The sequence below is a fragment of the Oxyura jamaicensis genome, chromosome 3, assembly GCF_011077185.1.
Source record: "Oxyura jamaicensis isolate SHBP4307 breed ruddy duck chromosome 3, BPBGC_Ojam_1.0, whole genome shotgun sequence".
NCBI lineage: Eukaryota > Metazoa > Chordata > Aves > Anseriformes > Anatidae > Oxyura > Oxyura jamaicensis.
Genome location: NC_048895.1, coordinates 25740810 through 25758671, shown reverse-complemented (window position 1 = coordinate 25758671; position 17862 = coordinate 25740810). Strand labels below are relative to the sequence as shown.

General features: G+C 55.9%; 1 protein-coding gene across 3 annotated transcripts in view; it reads right to left on the bottom strand.

Annotated features, from left to right (window-relative positions):
• Positions 1–17862, bottom strand: part of TMEM63B (transmembrane protein 63B) — a 35507-nt gene that overhangs the window by 17473 nt on the left and 172 nt on the right. The window lies entirely within an intron of this gene.

Sequence of the window (17862 nt, the reverse complement as noted above, 5' to 3'; positions counted from 1 at the left end):
CTTCCTCCCGCCACCCTCACCGCATCCCCGAGCACCGCCCGCCCTCTCCTGACCCTACGGAGCCCCAGCCAGGAGCACACACCACAGCCTGGACGCGGGAGACGACCTTGACTCCCAGGACTGCATTCTGATGCTCTCAGCATCTCTTACGCAATTCCTCGCGCGTCTGACCATGATTTACTCCTCCGATGGCACCTGGCGTGTTGAGGAAAAGTGCCTCGATGACTGGCCCTCCGTAGCTGCACCAATTTAGAAGCCAGCGGTGTCCCAGAACAAAGCCTTCCTTCCAAAACGCCTTGCTTTGCACTTCTCCGTATTGACTTTCCCCTCCCCTCGCAGCACTTTGCTCCCTGTCCCTTTGGCATCGTTTCATCCTGACAAACCCGAACGACCCCGGGATACCTGCAGCTTTTGGGTACCTTGCTACGCGTCTTTTCGGGGTCATTAATAGCGGAGAGCCCCGTCCCTGTGCTTCTTTTGATCACGCTGGAAATCGCTCAGCCACTCTCATACGCTTTTTGGACCCCTGGCCAGTTTTTGATGCAGGACCCTACGCCTCCTCCAACTTCACCTTCTGCGGGGAATTTTGGAGGTTTTCTAAACACCCAAGCAAATCGCGCCAGCTGGTCGAGTATTAGATACTGCAGTGAAGCACCGGAAGACTCGCAACAGATCAGGGAAGGATGACTTTCCTCTGCAGAGACCAAACCATTTACCCTGTTCCTGCGTGTTTTATAGCCCCATTTTCAGTCTTCTTTCTAGAAGAAACAAGGCTCATGCACTCGCATGGCCCACGACACCATCATAACCATTATTTATACAAGCCATTAGGCATTCAAGACAAACTTCACGAGCCTGCGGATAATGCAGGCCACATTTTACAGAAACAGGTCCCATAGATGTATTTTTTTTTCCTAAAGCCTAGAAGGAAGGCTGGAAGAGAACCTTCCAAGCAGAAAAGCTGTGGATTACACCCAAGATGTATGCAGCCTTTGAGCTCGCAGGGATGCCAGGAACATCTCGTTCCTCCCAGCCCTCCAGCAGGCCAGAAGCGATCTCCCGTCACATCCCTTCAGGTCAGACCCAGCTCCTCGTGGGGTTACGGCATGAATCAGGCACCTGAGTTCCTCATGTCCTTTCCCTTGTCAGTGGGTCACATCTCCACGAGGATGAGAGAACCAGTTCAGCTGTGGGAACTCCACGGGCTTCAGTGAGGGGCTCCATCCTGGCCTTCCAGGCAGGGGAAGGCATCAGGCCAGGGGAAACAGGGTCCAAAAGGCAGCGTGCGACCTGTGATACCCCGGCGTGCAAATACCCCCATCCCCACACTCGGTGGGGCCCCGATCTCGAGCGCACCCCCCTGGACATGAGCAGGGCAGGGCGCAAAGTTTTGGGCAAAGTACGGGCTGGGGAGGGGCTCACAGCGAGCAGCCTCGTGGCTCAGTGGCACACTTCCCAGTTATGGGACAGAAATCCCCTCCAGCAGCGCAGGAGGGAGAAGGGGACTTCTCCAGCAACAACCACAACATTTCTGCAGTCTCCAGGTCCCACTGCCCGCCTCTGGATAAGGACCCAGGTGCCTGAGACCTGGGGCACAGAGGCGGTGAGGAGCTGCTGCGAGGGCTGGGGACCAGCTCCCAAACCCTCCCCTGACCACAAACACTGTTGCCCACCACAGCATGGAGCGCAGGGACCCCAAGACACCAAACGAGGTCCTGTGCAAGCCCCGGAGCCTTCCCCTTCTACACTCTGCATTTAATGCTGAGGGCAGCAGGGCGAGACTTGCCAGAAGGCATTTTTGGCTCTTACTCAGCAATACTGAAGCCCATCCCCTTCCCTGCGAGGGACGGGGAGGAACGGAGGTCCCCCCACGAGGACGCCTGCAGAAAATAAATCCATAAATCCGGCACACGCCTGCGCACGCAGCCGCACAGACGTAAGCACGCAGGCCATGTCCATTTGTGCTCTCGCCGGCAAATTTTAATCAGCCGGTCGGTAATTAGGGAAGGCATGCCTGTTTATGGCAACGTGACAGCCTCACGAGAGGCAGCTGGACACAGAAAGGGGCAGCGGGGCGGCAGCAGCTCTGAGGGCAGGGCACTATGGATTGAGGTCAGATGAAGAGAGAGAAGGGGCTCTTCTCCCATCCGACTCTCTGTGAACAAGATGAGCAGCCTCAGAAGGGAAGGAACCTCGTGGACTAGCAGGAAGCCCTTCTCACAGCACAGGAAGGAGCACGCAGCTCTCCAGCTGCAGACAGGGTGGGGAAGCTGCCACGCTTCAGGCCTGGCACGGGGCTTTTGGGCAGCCGAGGGCTGAGCAGCGCTGACGTGCTGGGCGCGGCGAGGAGGAAGGCGACCCGCTGGCCGTGGGGCAAAGCGTCGGGAAGCAGAGGTGCTACGGGCGCGCTTGGAACAAGCACGGACACAGCGCTGAGGCACACACAGCCGGGATTAGCTCTGTAGTACCGGAGAGGGAGGGCCCCTGAGAGCCCTGCCTTCTCTCCATCCCTCCAGCCGGCACACGGAGCTCCCTGCACGCTTCACCGTCTGCGTAAGCCAGCCGGGCAGCCTCTGATTGCAGATGCCGGGCCTCCGAAGCTTCAATCTGGCAGGCTCAGCTTCTTCAAATCAAAAACCAAACGCACCCTTGCCCTAGGTCCAAAGTCCTTCCAGCTGGCTTTGCATCAGGCCTCGAGTACAGAAACCGAGGTGTCTTTGTCTCCTAAAGGCAACTGAGACTTGCAGAGCTCATTTTATGAGCAAAATGGGAAGGAAGCATGTTCTCCCTGCCTGAATGGGAAGGGGAACTCTTTCCTATGTTTTGTTCTGGACCTGCTGGAGGGTGATCCTGAAGGGGAGCATGTTTTGAGGCTCCTGCATCCTTCCCAGGGCTCAGCATTGTGCTGCTCCTTCATTTCAGAGGCACAGCCAAAGATGTCTCAAGAACTCCCCTGGGTAAAGCCGGTCTGTGAGCTGGGGAAACCCAGCAGGAGGGAAATCTTCAACCAAACCATTTTCTTGCTACGCTTTCAGCTGGACAGTCCTCTCTTGACTAGGCTACGTAACTCCTTTTCTTTCTTGGAGGCTATTTTCTCATCCACGACTCTCAACCAGGAGAAGATATTGTGGCTACTAACTTTCATGAAGGCAGGGAACCTTTTCCATTTCAGGATGGCCTGACCACCCAGGACAGTCAATGACCAAACCCTGCCTTGGAACATCAGCAAAACCCTTCATCCTGCCTTCGCCCACTGGAAACCATCTGCCTTGCCTAGCGGTACGGATTTAGCTCCAGACAGCTAGGTCTTGTTTATGTCTTCTTGCAGGAACTCCCTCCAATCTGTCAGCAGCGCCTCCAAGCCGCACGGTGCCCGAACATAACGTACCCTGCCAAGCGGGGCTGCACCGGAGCTGTGCCGCGGCTTGAAACCCCGCTACGCCGTGGTTTGCTCTCCTCTTCTCACAGCTGAAGAATCTGCCACCAGCTTAAAAGCTCTCGGGCCTCTCTTCCCTGCATTTTGCTCCCATGGCCCATCTTGCTGGGTGCTCCTGGGTGTTCCCAACAGCTCCCAGTTCAGCGGCCCTGGGCAAGGACTGATGGTGTCCCCGTCCCCTTCAGGGATGCTCACCCACACCACCAAGTGGTGGCTCTGCTGCCCAGAGTCCAACCGATGACAGAGAACCAACACCAACGCAGCACCTGGCATCTCCATACCACTTACAAGAGGTCTCCAGGCCCACCTTGTTTGCCTCCTGCCTACGCTACCGCCTGCATGCTGCCTCCCGAAACACCACAAGTCTCAGCTCCTCCTGGGCACCCCTACGGGGCCATCCACGTGTCCCACTCCAGCCCACATCTCTTCCTCTGCCATCGAGACAAAGCCCAACCCATCCACCGCTTCCCCAGGTGCAATCTAGCAATCGGCCCTCAGCCTGCACAGCAGCGTCATGGCCAACCTGCTTTGCGTTAAATTTTGAGTGCTAGATTTCATGAGTCACCAAATCAGACACTCGGGTTCCAAATATATCCACCTGTCACTTTCCCTTCAAGCTCCCAGGCTGTACAGCTAGCAGAAAGAACCCGAGTTTGTCTGCCAGCCTGTACTTTACAAACAAATCCTGCTTACTGTTTGCCCTCCCTTATTTCCTGCAAGCATATGCTCGATGTGATACAGCAAACGCAACACATGCTTAGCGGTGAGACCGATGAGGCGCCGCACTTCTCGCTGTGTATTTCGCAGAGCTGTGGCTGCTTGGGAGCTCCTTGGTGCTATGCTTGTATGTGTAAGCCCCCCCAAACACCTTCTGGTTTATGGATCCCAGTAGCACACGGGCTGTTTCGTTTCTCTGGGGGAGAATGACTACTCACAGGGGATCTTTGCTGCACAAATACCACTTCTCCTTCACAGTGCTCAAAAGCTGAAGTGTTCAGGTGCATCACATCTGGCTTGGCTGAAACACAGATCTCTCTGGTGGTCTCTTACTTGGTCTGAATTTTAACATTCCTCCTCAATTTAAGTGACCAAAAGCCATCTCGACAGTTAAGCACAGGTATGCATTTTTAGCAGAAGCTCTGCACCTCTCATCCTTCTTCCCTTTGTTTTTCAGTAAGCTCACCTCATCCGGGAGCTTCCTGTTTATCTCAGATCTTAATCCTCTCCCTAGGGGAGCATTAACATATCTGCCTTCCCTCGTGCCCTGTATCTGTCCCCTACCAGTCTTCACAGGCTGGGTATTCTCACCTGCGCCCAGCTTTCCTCCCTGAAGTGCAGGATCTCTCTTTCATAAAACCAGGTTTCTGAGCTAGTCTCTCAAGGTCACATTGACTGTTTCCTCCTCCTCACTTTTGCATGGCAGGAATCTACCTCCTTGCAGCACTGAGCTCAAATACACTGGAATTTTCTCCACTGTGCACAATCGCAAGCCCTTACCTACGGGGCGATCAGCACTTCCACCACGGAAACCCCTAGTGATGCAAGTCGCCGCGCGATGGCAAGGAGCATCTCGGTTGTTGGAGCTGCCTCCCCAGCGGCTGGCAGGACGTGCTGCTGCATCAGCCCTCTTCCGTGGTCCTTATGCAGACTGCAGCTCCAAGCGGTTGCCTGCGGGGATGGCCTCACCTTTTTTTCCCCTCACTGCACTGCTAGAGCAGTGCTTGCCTGGCAGGGTTGGTCTACAAAGGACCTCCAGCGCGGGCAGGCAACAAAGGGCAATGTAATCGCAGCCCTGCAGCACGCGGAGCAGAGCTCTCATCACGGCTGCACGCTGATAAGAGATTCAGCAGCCAAAGCAAGAGGAGGAAAGAAGTCAATTGTTCCTCAACAACAGCTGACAGCAGCAAAGGGCCCTCCCAGCGAGAGGTCTGGATGCGGCCAGCAAGCCAGGACAGTTAGAGAAGAACATCTAGGAACCGGCACTCTGCATGCAGTGAGGAAAGCTCAGTGCTGACACAGCACCCGGTACAGCCACACGCAGCAAGGTGACCTTGGCCATGAGAACGTCCATCCCAGGACACTGAGACACTGGGAAATCCTTGATGTTTTACGACACATCGTTCCCCGCACGTACCCTGACTCAGCAGCTACTGAACTCACAGAAGGCAGAGAAGTTGCACAGTCCACGGGGCAGGGATACGAGACCTATTCTGAGTTCCTGCTGGGAGCTGAATACTTCACAAAGGTCACAGCAGAGCGAGGTGGACACTAAACACAGCCTTGAGACTCACCCTGTCCCCAAGCCCTTATCCACACAGCTACAGATAGACGGCTGGAGCCCTCTCGGTGCGTCAGTGCTGGAAGATGTCCCGGTCCCTCTTCTGCAGGATGCTTGCTCTGCCGCTGCCAGAGGAGCCTACACCAGAGACACGGAAACTCCTGCACCTGCAGGAAGGTTGAACACCTCCGTTTGAGTTTTCGGGTAGATCTCGGACTGCCGGGCAGGGGTCTGTAGCCAGGAGCCACGCACACACGCCAGGCTGGGGACGCTGGGCCTGCAGCCAGCCAGCAGCACGTGAGAGATGCTGAGCGGGCTGTTCTTTTCACAGGCTTCTCTCCACCCTCTGGGCTTGGCAAGAGGAGCCGGGCCCAGCCTGGGAACACAGAGAACAAAGTGCCGGTCGGGCGCTGGGCACGGAGCTGATGGCACCTGGCCAAGAGCAGGGACACAGAAGTGGCACTTGAAGGCAAGCAGCCCGGCTCCCAGAGCCACAGATAAAGGTGCGGGAGATAAAGAGTGGTTGCTTAAGCTTGAAGGAGGGCACTGAATTTTAGGTGAGGCACAGCAGCGCAAGCCTTGTGTCATCTAGAGTCCTATCTCAGCGCTTGGATAAAGAAAGAAATGGCACTTCAATTGGGCAAAGCCACTTTGAGTCACCGTTTACATGGAGCACAGCTCCACAAGGGCAAATATCAAACCTCAGGAAGCCCATCGAAGGCTTGTAGGCGGTAACATGGGCTCTTCTTGCCCACAGACCCTGCTCGCACGTACCAAGACCACTGAAATCCTGACTTGACCTGAAGGAGGCTGATCATGGCTGGATCGCATGCTGGAGAGGGTGAACGTGCTGTTCCACCTCTCGTTTCTGGATCAGGACTACACACCACATGTACTACACGAAAAGACAGATCACCTGTTGAAGCTGCAGCTGAGGCCTCTAATGCAACATGGCAGAGCAGCAAGCAATCCCTCCTGAGTTTTCCTTTTAGAAGTAAAGTTTGGCCTTCCCAAACGCATCACAGGAGCGGGAGTATAGAAACAATTAACAGATAATGGCATTCGGAGTTTAATTACTAATTAATAACCCAGATGAGGTTGCTGTTCAGTATTTCTCCCAACACAAATCTAGCCTTGGCAGCTGTATGGGCTAATGCTTGTTAAGATATTTCTCCAAGGATTCTCATGCAAAAGAAATCACCCCTGCTCAGGAAAGCTCCTAAGTACACACTTATCTTGAAATGCTCTCACTGAAGTGATCACAACTCAAACACACAGCTAAATTAAAGTGTTTGCCTAAAAAGGGACAGACTCGAGCACCGTGCTCTGCTTCAAGCACCAGCTGTTTTCCAAGACCATTCGCTGACCCCAGGCTGTGTGTACTGGTTATCAGCCCAGCCCCAGTTGAGCATCTCATGGTAGAGGCAGCAAAGATCAAGTAGCTTAACCAGAATTTGTCTCTGATGATGAGAAATAGATTCCTGTGGTACGCTTCACAGCGACAACTGCCACACGCTGCCTTTACATTCATACCCCGAGAGGTCACAGGGCGCTCTGTCAGTCACAGTGGGGCCAAACACCTAAAGCCTCATCCCCTCTCCCTAGCTTATCCTCTCACTTCCCATTACCTTCCAGCACGGCTGCCTCCCATGGCGTTCAAACCATCTAGAGCCAAAGAGGAAAGCAAGCTTTCTTTGTTTTTAAATAAACACGGCAGCTCGAGAAGCGCCAACTGTTCTGATGAAATTCAGTTTACCCCATTTAAGTCAACAAACACTCAGACGTCCTAGTAGTTGTCCCATTTTTGCATACCAGGACACGCGTGAACCTTGTTGCCAGACTCGCTACACATCATCAGCGTTCGCGGCAGGGCTTATCAGGCTCTTGGCAAACGCTGCCACACACACAACAAACACGGCCTTTGCATCTCTGCTGCTGTTTTAGAGCTTTTTTTTTTTTCCCCCCGCCGAAATACCCCATAGGTATTCTGGAAAAAAAAACAAACAAAACAACGGAAGAGAAAGAAAACAACCCCCCAAAATCTCTTGCCGGGGCAGGCGATCTCCAGACATGAAGCGCAGAGGCACGCTGTTACCGTGGGATGGATGGCGGTCTTCCCAGCAGGCCCTTTCCAGACCATGGTGCAGAAAGACACATGCCACTTGCTGGAGATAAGGTAGGAACCATCTAAAGGACATTTTATCAATGGAGAAGGCACAGCACCACCGCCTCACCTCACGCACTAGTCAGTGTGCTCCCAGGGGAGCCTTAGCCTGGCTCTTCCAAGGCGCCCTCAGGGCTCCGAGGGGCCAGCCCGACATTCCAGCAGAGCGCCAGGCAGCTTCACCTGCCTTAAACCAGGCCGTGGAAAAGTACAAGGAGGCATGAGGGCAGCACCTCCTCCAGCCTTCCCCGTGAGGCCGGCCGGCCGCTGCCAAGCCGCCCGTTTGTTTGTGCTCGAGGCCTGTCAGGGTTACCGCGCCACAGCCCCGTAAGCAAGCAGGAGGGCTGGAATTTCCCCCCCGGCAGCCTGCCCTGCTCTGATGCCACCCGACTGGCATCCCGATCAAAGCCTCCGAGGAATCCCGAGTGGGGGAATCGGGGCCAGGCACTGCACGTGGGGCAGATGGCGGGGTGACCGGTCCTCATGTGGGTGGCAATGCTGGGACCACGATCGACCCTGCTTGGCTCCGTGTTGCAGACACCTCTGTGCTGCCTCCTGCTTACAGCAGGTCATCAGACATCCACGGCACTGGCAATGCTGTGGGTTTTGAGTTTGCTCTGAAAACGGCACACGTGTAGGGACGTGCACGTGTGACTGGGCCCAAAGTTTTATCCCACTGCTGCAAATTATGGTATCTTTGTCCCTGCATTAAACACCTGCAGGCTGAGGCAGCCACGTGCACATTACTCCTTCCTGCCGAATCCTACTCACTTCCAGGTCTCCCCAGTGCCCCCAACCACACATCAGCAGGGCTGGGAGCCTGGGGATGCCTTTCCAGGGCCAGGTGGAGCACAGCTGGTGCTCAGAGAGCTTCTCAGCCATGCCCACTGCGGCCTCTTCGCACCACAGCCATGCTCACGGCACCCAGGCCCAGGTCCTGCGACGCCTGCGCTCGACAGCAGGCAAAGCTCCCAATATAGCATCGGCCGCCTATTTATAACACGCTGTTTACCAACACCGAGCGCTCTCTCAGTGGAAGTGAGAGGAGACAAGGGAACACGAGCGCTCTGGATCCCCCTCCTGTCATGGGAGGATCAGGAGACGGTGGAAGGGTGACCTAGGGCTGATCACCAACGGGATCTGCCACCCCCATGGAGGGAAGAATGGGATTTCAGGGGCTGTAGGCAGCAAGGATGTCTGACTGCCTTCAGCAGCAGGCAGAGATGAGCACAACGAAGTTAGCTATAGGTCTCAAAGCAAGGCTGGGTGGGAGAGGGGTTACAAAGCCCAGGCACACGTGACAATCCCTTGTTTTGGGATATTGTCCAGGAACTAGCCTCCTGAGCAGCAGAATGCAAGAAACGTGTAACTGCCAGGGTTCCTTAAATTCTGCAGTTTTTCTCTGCTGCCCAGGGTATACCCCCACCAGGCAGCTAGAAACAGACCCTGCAGTGATGATACTGAACTGAACATCCATATGGTGGCAGATCAGAGCCTTGAAGCCCATCCAGGCAGAACCTCCAGTGCCAGCTCCTGGCTCCTCCTAAAGCCACCACCGCATTTTCCATTCCTCCCTCCTGGCTGAGCCCAGCTGTCTCTCCATGCCAGGCTCATTTTTAGAACCTCACATTTTCCTCTCCTTCATGGAGAAAGCTATTGCTTTTCTGCCTTCAAACACTCAGCACACCTCCCATCCCACCAGAGGGTAATGGACCTCCTGGCTCCTTTCCCCTTTGTCATTTCCTGGATCCATCCTCTATGCCATCGCACTTACCAGCTCCAAATGGACTGGGGAGGACACGCTCTTACATTAAGAGGCTCGGATTGATTTCTGAGCTTCCACCCCTCCTAAGGGGCACAGGGAGGGCAGTCCCAGTGGCTTTACCAGAAAGCCTCAGCCACAGCTTGATGTGCAACCGGTCATAGCCTGGAGCCCAGAGGCCTGTCTGGAGCACATCATGTTAGCGACAGGACCACAGGACATCAGACATGGGCCCTGGGCAGTGCTGGCCAGCCACTCGGGTGCTGGGCCTTCGCCATGGCAAGGTCTTGCTGGGGCAAATGCATGCAGACGCCCACTGGGAAGCATGCCCATGCCCACCTGCTCCTCCCAGCACAGAGCTCGCTGACTCACCCCCACGCTCAGCACCCAGCTCATCTCCTGCCCACAGGCACCCCGAGGCACGGGTACCGGCATCACGCAGTGCTGGCTCTGCCCCTCACCTGGGACATGCCACCGATACGGCCCATGCCTCATCTTCTGCCTGTCGGAGAGGAAAAAGCCCATGCAAGCTCTCCCAGGGACACCACGTCATTAGTTCGCTGGCATTAGAAAGACACTGTGCCTTCTGGAGTAGGGGTACTCACAACACACAGGTATTACCTGCTTTTCAGCCCCCTGCCTATGGCCAGACAAAATCCACGCTGGGTTACTAGGAGTGAATGCTGTGCCCTGGGGCTGCAGTCCCTTGCTTCCATCAGTAAGGGCTGGGGGGCTGTCATTGCCCTGCCCTCCCTTTCCCCTCCAGGTTCTTGCACTTACCCTTCTCCCAGGTGAGTTACACCTATCCTGTCCCTGCTCGAGGGTTCCACAAGATTAAATCTGAGGATGTTTTTGGATGGTTCCCCAGCTGCTCACAGGAGTAACTGCAAAAGCACAAGTTTCAATCTGCCCCCACTGGCTCAGGTCAGCTCTGAGCAGCCAGGGAGATGCTGGAGTGGCTCCCTGCCTGCACATCCAGGCGAGCAGCGTTGTGCACTATGAAGTTCTGCCACTGCTAGTTTAATTCCATCAAAGATCAATGCTCAGGCTCTTGAGGACTGGGTACGTTCCCTGCCCTCGAAGGATGGGGTGGTGGCACTGACGGATGAGTTTGCCAGGCAGAGGAGTTAAGTGTCCTGCTCTGAGCCCAGAAGCATCTCACCCACAGAGTCCTTCCTCGCTACACAGACATGAGGAATTTTTTTTTCCCCCAAATAGCGAGAAAGAACATTTTGTCCTAAGGATCCCAAACCCTCATTGACTCTGAAATTCACCTTGCATAAGGCTCCTGCAGGCAAAATGGGGCATTAACATGCATGCACCTCTACGTGGGGAGACAGAGCAGGACTAACGAGGCCCCGGTGCTGGGGTAGGAGGAGAGGGAGTTGCCCCAAAGCTGTGCTCGGGGCCTCCAGAGCCAGCTCGGCAAGGAGGTGGTGTTGGGAAAGAAGGGCTCTGCAGTCAGCAATGCGCAAGATGGCATCTAGGGAGGGACGAGTTCAGGGATGCTCTGAAAGGCTGGGAGGCAATTAGAGGTTGATAGGGATGATCAGGCAAGCTGAAAACAGCCACGAGGGAGGGTGGGGTGCAAAGGAAAAAGCAGGCAGGCACGCTTGCTGTGGGCCAGGCAGGCTCCCAGCACTCCAGAAGCTTTTCAGGACTAGGCTGGGTGTTCCTGGTCCACGCACCCATTCAGCCACAACACACAGTCCTGCCCGCACCACCGCTTGGATGGGCTGCGGCATGCCTTCTCCGAAGAGGTCCAAAAACCCCTTTTCTTGCTCTGGGAGACACAGTGCAAACAACAACAGACAGAGCAGAGCGCACATGCCACCGCCCAAACAAATCCACCCAGCAGCTGTCTGGAGCCTGCTTTGTTTCCTATTTACCGGCCGTGCACTTTCAGCACTTTTCCTACCAACAGATTGGCCACATGCATTTGGGAAATCTCACTAAAACCTCATGTCTCTGCTACTTTGATCACCCCATTCCTTTCTCTCCCCTGCACTGCTCACCCCCAGCCAGCCGCCCTGTCTGAAGCGCCAGGCCAGCCCCAGACACCTTCCAGCACCGCTGTCTCAGACACGGAGGCGAAGACCCAGTGGATCGACATGTCTGCGCAGGCAGAAGCCTACTGATGGAGGTGCAGTTCTACTGGCAGAACCGCTTCCCGGTGTTTTGAGGCGGTGGAATAAGGCAGACGGAGAAGCTGGAGCATTTTTGCCAAACGAATGTATCAGCAGAGCAATCAAAAGAGGCGATCCCACACATCGAGCCAGCCTGAAGACTGCAGGTGTTCTGAAGGAGGCACCTAACATGCACTGCAAGCATGGCCCAGGTGAAGCATCACCAGAACACCGTAATATTCTCCTTCCTTCATCATTCAAAAGTTGCAGCCCTCTCCCTGTGCCCACCGGAGGAGGGCTGGGCTCCAGCTGCAGCTCCACGGGTCTCTCCTGCAGCAGCTCAGGCCATAACTCTTGGTAACATCCATCCCCCCAGAACAAAACACTCATGCTTACCAAAGGCACTTCTTGCAAACCAAAACTCTGCTCCCATCCAAACGGAACAATGCTTGAGAGAAAACAAAAGAGTGAAAACACTGTTTATTCTCCCCCCCTTCTCCCTTAATGGGCATCAAAGCATTTGTTTTCCCCGACTTGCCATGATAGTTGGCCGCTACCTGCCAGCTTTGAAGTTCCCCTTACCACAAACGACAACGAAACGTGGAGATATGTATTAGATGGAGATGCCACGAGCACTAGGCAGCGGGGATTTACACGGGATACATCCTGTCAGGCAAACTGGATCATCTTTATTTTTAACAGCATTACAGCGTTAGTGGGTGAAAGGGAAGTCGTGGATGTAGCGAGATTTTAGCAAGCCATCTGCTGCAGCACCTCACCCAACCTCCCTCTCAAGGTTTGTTCAGCAGGCTAAGACAGAAACATTGCCTCACGGACTGGAAACCGGCTTAGTGACCCCAAATAAAACAGCAGCTACAGGTGACAAAGCCCTGGGCCACAGGCTGGCAGGGGGGATCTTTGCTTTTTTTTTCATTATTGTCCCTGAAGCAGGCGGTGGGCATTTGTCTGGCCAAGCAGCACAGTGCCAGAGGGGAAGGGATGCCATACATCACCCAAAGAGGCGGATGGATGATGGGCTGGGGCAAGGAGAGGGGAACACTGCAGAGGAACATACACGGAGAGTGGGCGTAGGTGAGCCTGGGCATCACCCTGTGTTAGATGAGGTCAGGCTGGTGATTGCTTTCTTTTTTGGAGGTGCCTCCTCACGAAGCGGAGAATCCCTAGTGAAAGGGCTTGGGCAGACAGCAAGGCAGGAGCAGCAAGCAAGGGGAGGCTTCAAAACCCAAAAAGGGGCGTGCTGAGAAAGTACTAACGGGCTGGAAGGAAGGGGCAAAGACAGGGACCTCCACCTGAGCAAGAGGAGGGAGAGCTGGCTACATGGCTCTGGAGGTGATCGCAGCCCAGCACCCCACCACACGTTTTTCTCGCCACTCTTTGCGGCCTGGCATCTCTACCCTTCCAAACCAATGATACACAGTCATGAGATGCATTATGCTTATGCAGGATAACTGAGTCCCACCTTAATCTTTTCCTTGATTAGATAAACAGATTGATCTCCTTCTGTTTCTCACCATAAAGCTCCCTCTCCAGCCCTCAGATCCTTGTGTAACTTCTCTTCAATTTTTCAACATCCTTTTCTGAGCGCTGACACTGGATTTAGACAAAGTATTTTAGTACCAGTCTCCCCAGCACCTCCTACAGAAGCAAAGTCATATTCCCATGGCTACTGGCTGCTTCCTTTCCAGGTAGCAAACACTTAATGCTGCCAGCCTGGAAGGGGCCTTCAAAGGTTATCTGGCGAGACTCTGTGCTTTGAGGTAGAGCCAGCTATGGCTTGCTTGTCCATAACCATACAGGCTATAACTCGGCTATACAAGCTGTAACTTGACTTCTTTGCCAAATTGGTAAAAAACAAAACACAATACAAAACACCTTGCTGTAAAACAGAAACCCACCCGCATCCTTCAGGATAGCCTCTTCTGCTTCGCCACCCCAGCCCATCCTTCCTCCCACGTATTTCTCAAGACCTTAGTAATTTCCGTCGCTTTCCTGGATGCTCTCTGGTTTGTGGACATCCTTCAAAGGGTTCCATCTACATCTGAGCCTAGTCCTTCAACAACACCTCACCTGTGATGGGGACAGCAGTCATTTCTTCCCATCCCTTAGAGGTGGCACTCCTAACACACACGAGGCCTGCCTTGAATTTTCCTCCCCCCCAGCAAAGCACTAACTCATCCTGCTCAGAAATCCCAGCCGGGGTCTTCTGTCAGAGAGGAAGATCAGAACACCTTTTTAGTGGGGCTTTTCCTCCTGAGTTGCTTTAGTCTATTCTACAAGTACTCTCAGGTGGATTTCATAAGGCTTCGTCCACTTGACCACATCTAATTTACCTCAGTAATCATCACCTGTTCCAACCTGTGCTTAGATTCACTTTTCACAATTAACTCCTCTCAGTCCCTCGTCACCCCGACCTTCTCTGCCAGGTGAAGTCGGTCCCTACTCACTGTCACCTTTTCTTTGTTCTCCTTTCCCCTCAGCTGATCCCTCCCCCTGCCCAACACGCCGCTTTGTGTCCGCCACAAACCCAGCTCCTTGCTCCCAGATTTACAACGCTGCAACTCGCGCCGACTCGAGCTGCCTTCTCTGCACCGTGAGTAATAGCGAGCCCCTGGGCAGTTACCGCAGCTCGACGGGCGCGCAGTAATTTGTTCCCAGCTCTGGGCCTCAAGTGTAGAGAAGAGCCCAGCAAAAGCAAGTCACCGGCTTGCAGACACGGTCACCCTGGGGAAGATGTCAGCCCTGCCAGCATCACCCGAGAGCCTCCAGAGTGCGACGGTTTCACACAAAGGGAATCTAGGTGATACACAGGGAGCAGGGGGATGCACCTGTTAAGGTCTTCTCCGGACCCACAGGGGCTGGGTTTTTGGTCCAAGAGCCTAGGTATTCTCATGCCAGATGCAGAGACCATCCCGGGCTGCGTCACTACAAGGCTCAGTCCGACCTCCCAGCAGAAGACACCAGCTGCTGATGACTATTTCAAGCAGCAGACAAGGCCTGCTGCCATCTGGGTTTCCTCTAAGTAACAGATAATGCCAAGATTGTCTCATTCCCTGGCTTTGAAGGGACCAGAGACAGAGCCTACTAACGGCCCCTATTTAATTAGCAAAAGCACCGAGCGCAGGCCAGAGCCCCGCTGGCTGCCACCCCGGAGCGGAGATCTGCAAGGAATTTAGCAGGAGCATCCTCTGAGGAAGGGGCAGGGGTGTCGGAGCCAGCAGATGCTCCACACACCCAGCCGGAGAGCTCAGGGAACACACACGTAAGGCTGGGAGAGGCAAGGCAGGGCTCCGGAGGCTCACAGCCACCGCTCTTACAGCCAGGGAAGGGAACGAGGCTCTCGGGCTTGCTGTTCGGAGGCGGCAGAAGCTGGGTGGCTCAGGAAGCGCCTGCAGAAGGCAGCAGGAAGAGCTGAGCGCTGCCTGCAGCTTCCCAGTGCTGATGCAAGGCGCTGCCTTCCCAGCACGCCAGCCCTGAAGAGACCCGGCCCCCTTCTTCAACGCAGCGACACTGGCATCTTCCCAGGGCAGGCTGCACAAACGGGATTCTTCAAAACCCTGGGTCGATCTCTCTGCCAGGAGGTGGTAAGGGGGAAAAAGCAGCGGGACCCACCTCTCCTCCCTGCACATTAACTACGTGGGCAGAGGCTGCTGGCACCGGCACAATCAGCCCGAAGTATGTCAGGAACAGGAGACCTCGCTACGATGATGCGGAGGGCTGTGCCAGCAGGGTCCCCACCTTGCCAACCTGAATCCGCCTGAGGAGAGCACTGGTTTCCTGGGAAGGCAGAGGAGGAACGGCAGGCAGCATCGACACGCAGCATTGAAGGGGAGAACAGGAACCTTTCCAGTGCTGCTGAGCAATCACAAGCACCCAGCTCGCTGAAATAACCCAGCAAGGGGAGCAAACGCTGCGGAGAAGCCTGGAGGAAAGCATCCAGCATCTCACGCTTAGCCAGGGAGGCTGGGGCTTGCTGCAGCCGATCGGTATCTGGAGCAGAGGGCAGACACCCAGCTCCACGCTGGAAGAACACGAAGCGAGGAGGCAGTGCCAAGCACAGGCCTGCAGCCTCAGAGAAAAGCCACTTCATACCGCGAGCCTCGGCTCCACAAGCTTGGCACCAGTGTCACGGATCTTGCCCTCTTTCTCTTGCAGAGTGTGTACTCATACACACATTTGTTTTTATCATTCCTTTTTTGTTTCCTAATCAATTTATTGCTAGAAAACACATCAGGCCCATCCCCTAAACCCCGCTCTGCTACTACCCTGCGGCACACAGCCTCCGTGAGAGCTGCAGGCGGAGGAGCTCCGGAGCAGGACATGCTCGGGGCAGCTCCTGCACATCCCAGCTCTCCAGGAGGCTGGCGAGAGCAGGAGCCCATCTCAGCAAGAGCACAGCAACACCAGCCCGCTCCTTGGGTCCCCGCTGAGCCCCACTTTGTGCCTCTGGCTGATGCAGGGAGGATGGGAGCAGCATGTCCCAAAGCACAGAGCCTGAGCCCTCTCTGGGTGGGTCAGGGTAGGTAAATCCTGCCTGCAAAATGGGGGAAAAGGGGAAAAAAAAAGACAACTGTTTCTCCCGTTTCCAGCGGTTGTAGCTGTCACGCTGACCTGGGGTGAAAGCGGAGAGCACGCTTGCAGCAAAGCGCTTGCTTCCTGCCTGCCCAGCCCAGACACTGGCCGTGGAGCTGGGAGGAGGAGCAGGAGACCAGACAAAGGCGAGCTGCCTCTGAGTCACGCAGCATCCCGGGGGACGCTCCCTCCCGCCCGGTGCCTCCGCTCCATCGGGCGAGAACCGGGACTCGGTGGGGCCGCTCGGGCCCCTCCTTGCTGTCGGTGGGCAGCGAAAGACCCGGTGCCACTGGAGAAAAAAAAAAAAGCCCTTTCTGGCCCGTTACCATGGGGATGGAGATGCAGCCCAGCACACGCTGGGAATAGCCAAGCTGCCCAAACCCAGGTGCTGCTGGGGAGCCTCGGGGAAGGCGGCTTCAGGCACAGGGGTGCCGCCGAGGTCTGCTCCCCTCCCTCTCTCCTTTGTTCCCACCCTCGGGGAGGCAGCTGGTGGATTAAAAAAGGCCTGAGCAGCGGTGCTGTTGTTAAAGGCCGTGGAAACGAATCCCGGAGGCGGCTCCGTTTTCCAACCATCCCCATCGTCACGTTCCATCTCTGCACCAAAAAAAGCCGCGGGGAAGCTCGGGCCCAGGTCTCCAGTGAGCCCCATCATCCCTGCCTCCGTTAGGGGAGCGCAGCGCCCGCAGGCGCCTTGAGACACAAATCCCCCATCGCATCCATAACCGGCCCCGGCCGCAACCAGGCACCCCATGGCAGGCAGCACAGATCCACAGCGCTTCCCCTGGGGACCCCCCCAGACCCCAGGTTCTTGGCTGACGGCATCACCCGGGGGGCGAGGATGAGGATGGGGTGTGATGGAGAGGATGTACGTGGGGGGTACGACCCCTGTACCGGGGGTGAGGACGGCAGCGGGGCTGTTTCGGGTACCCTTGGCTCGGGGGAAGCCCACCGAGCAGCGGGCAGGAGCAGCGGGCTGGCGGCACCCTCGCAAACCTGCCCCGAGCCGGGGCTGTCCTTCAAGCCCCGGTTCTTGGGGAAAAAAAAGGATTTGGGGGTTTGGCTTTTAGGTGCATGTTTACCCCAAAAGGAGAGCTCCCAGCCCGTTTTCCCGCTGCGGAAAGCCCGCGGATCCGGCCGGGGGCATTGTAAGAGGGCAGGAGGAGGGGAACAACGAGCGGCGGCGGAGCAGTCGGCATTTTTCGGCTCCGAAACCGGCATTTCTCAGCTCAGAAATGGCCATTTTCCAGCACAAACCCCGGATATTTTTCCCTTTCCGCCCCAACCGGTGGCTCCGGGACGGCGACCGGCCAGAAGAGCACACACCGGAGCACCGCAAAGCCTCCCCCCGCCCCACGGCACCCCCACGCACCCCCGCTCCCCCCGGGGTTACCGGCGCACAGCCCGCAGCCTGCCCACCCCCCGGGGGCACCTTACCGGGACCGCACCGGGGAGGAAGGAGCCGTCCTGCGGGCTAATGACGGTCATTAAGCCGCTCGCCCCCCCGCC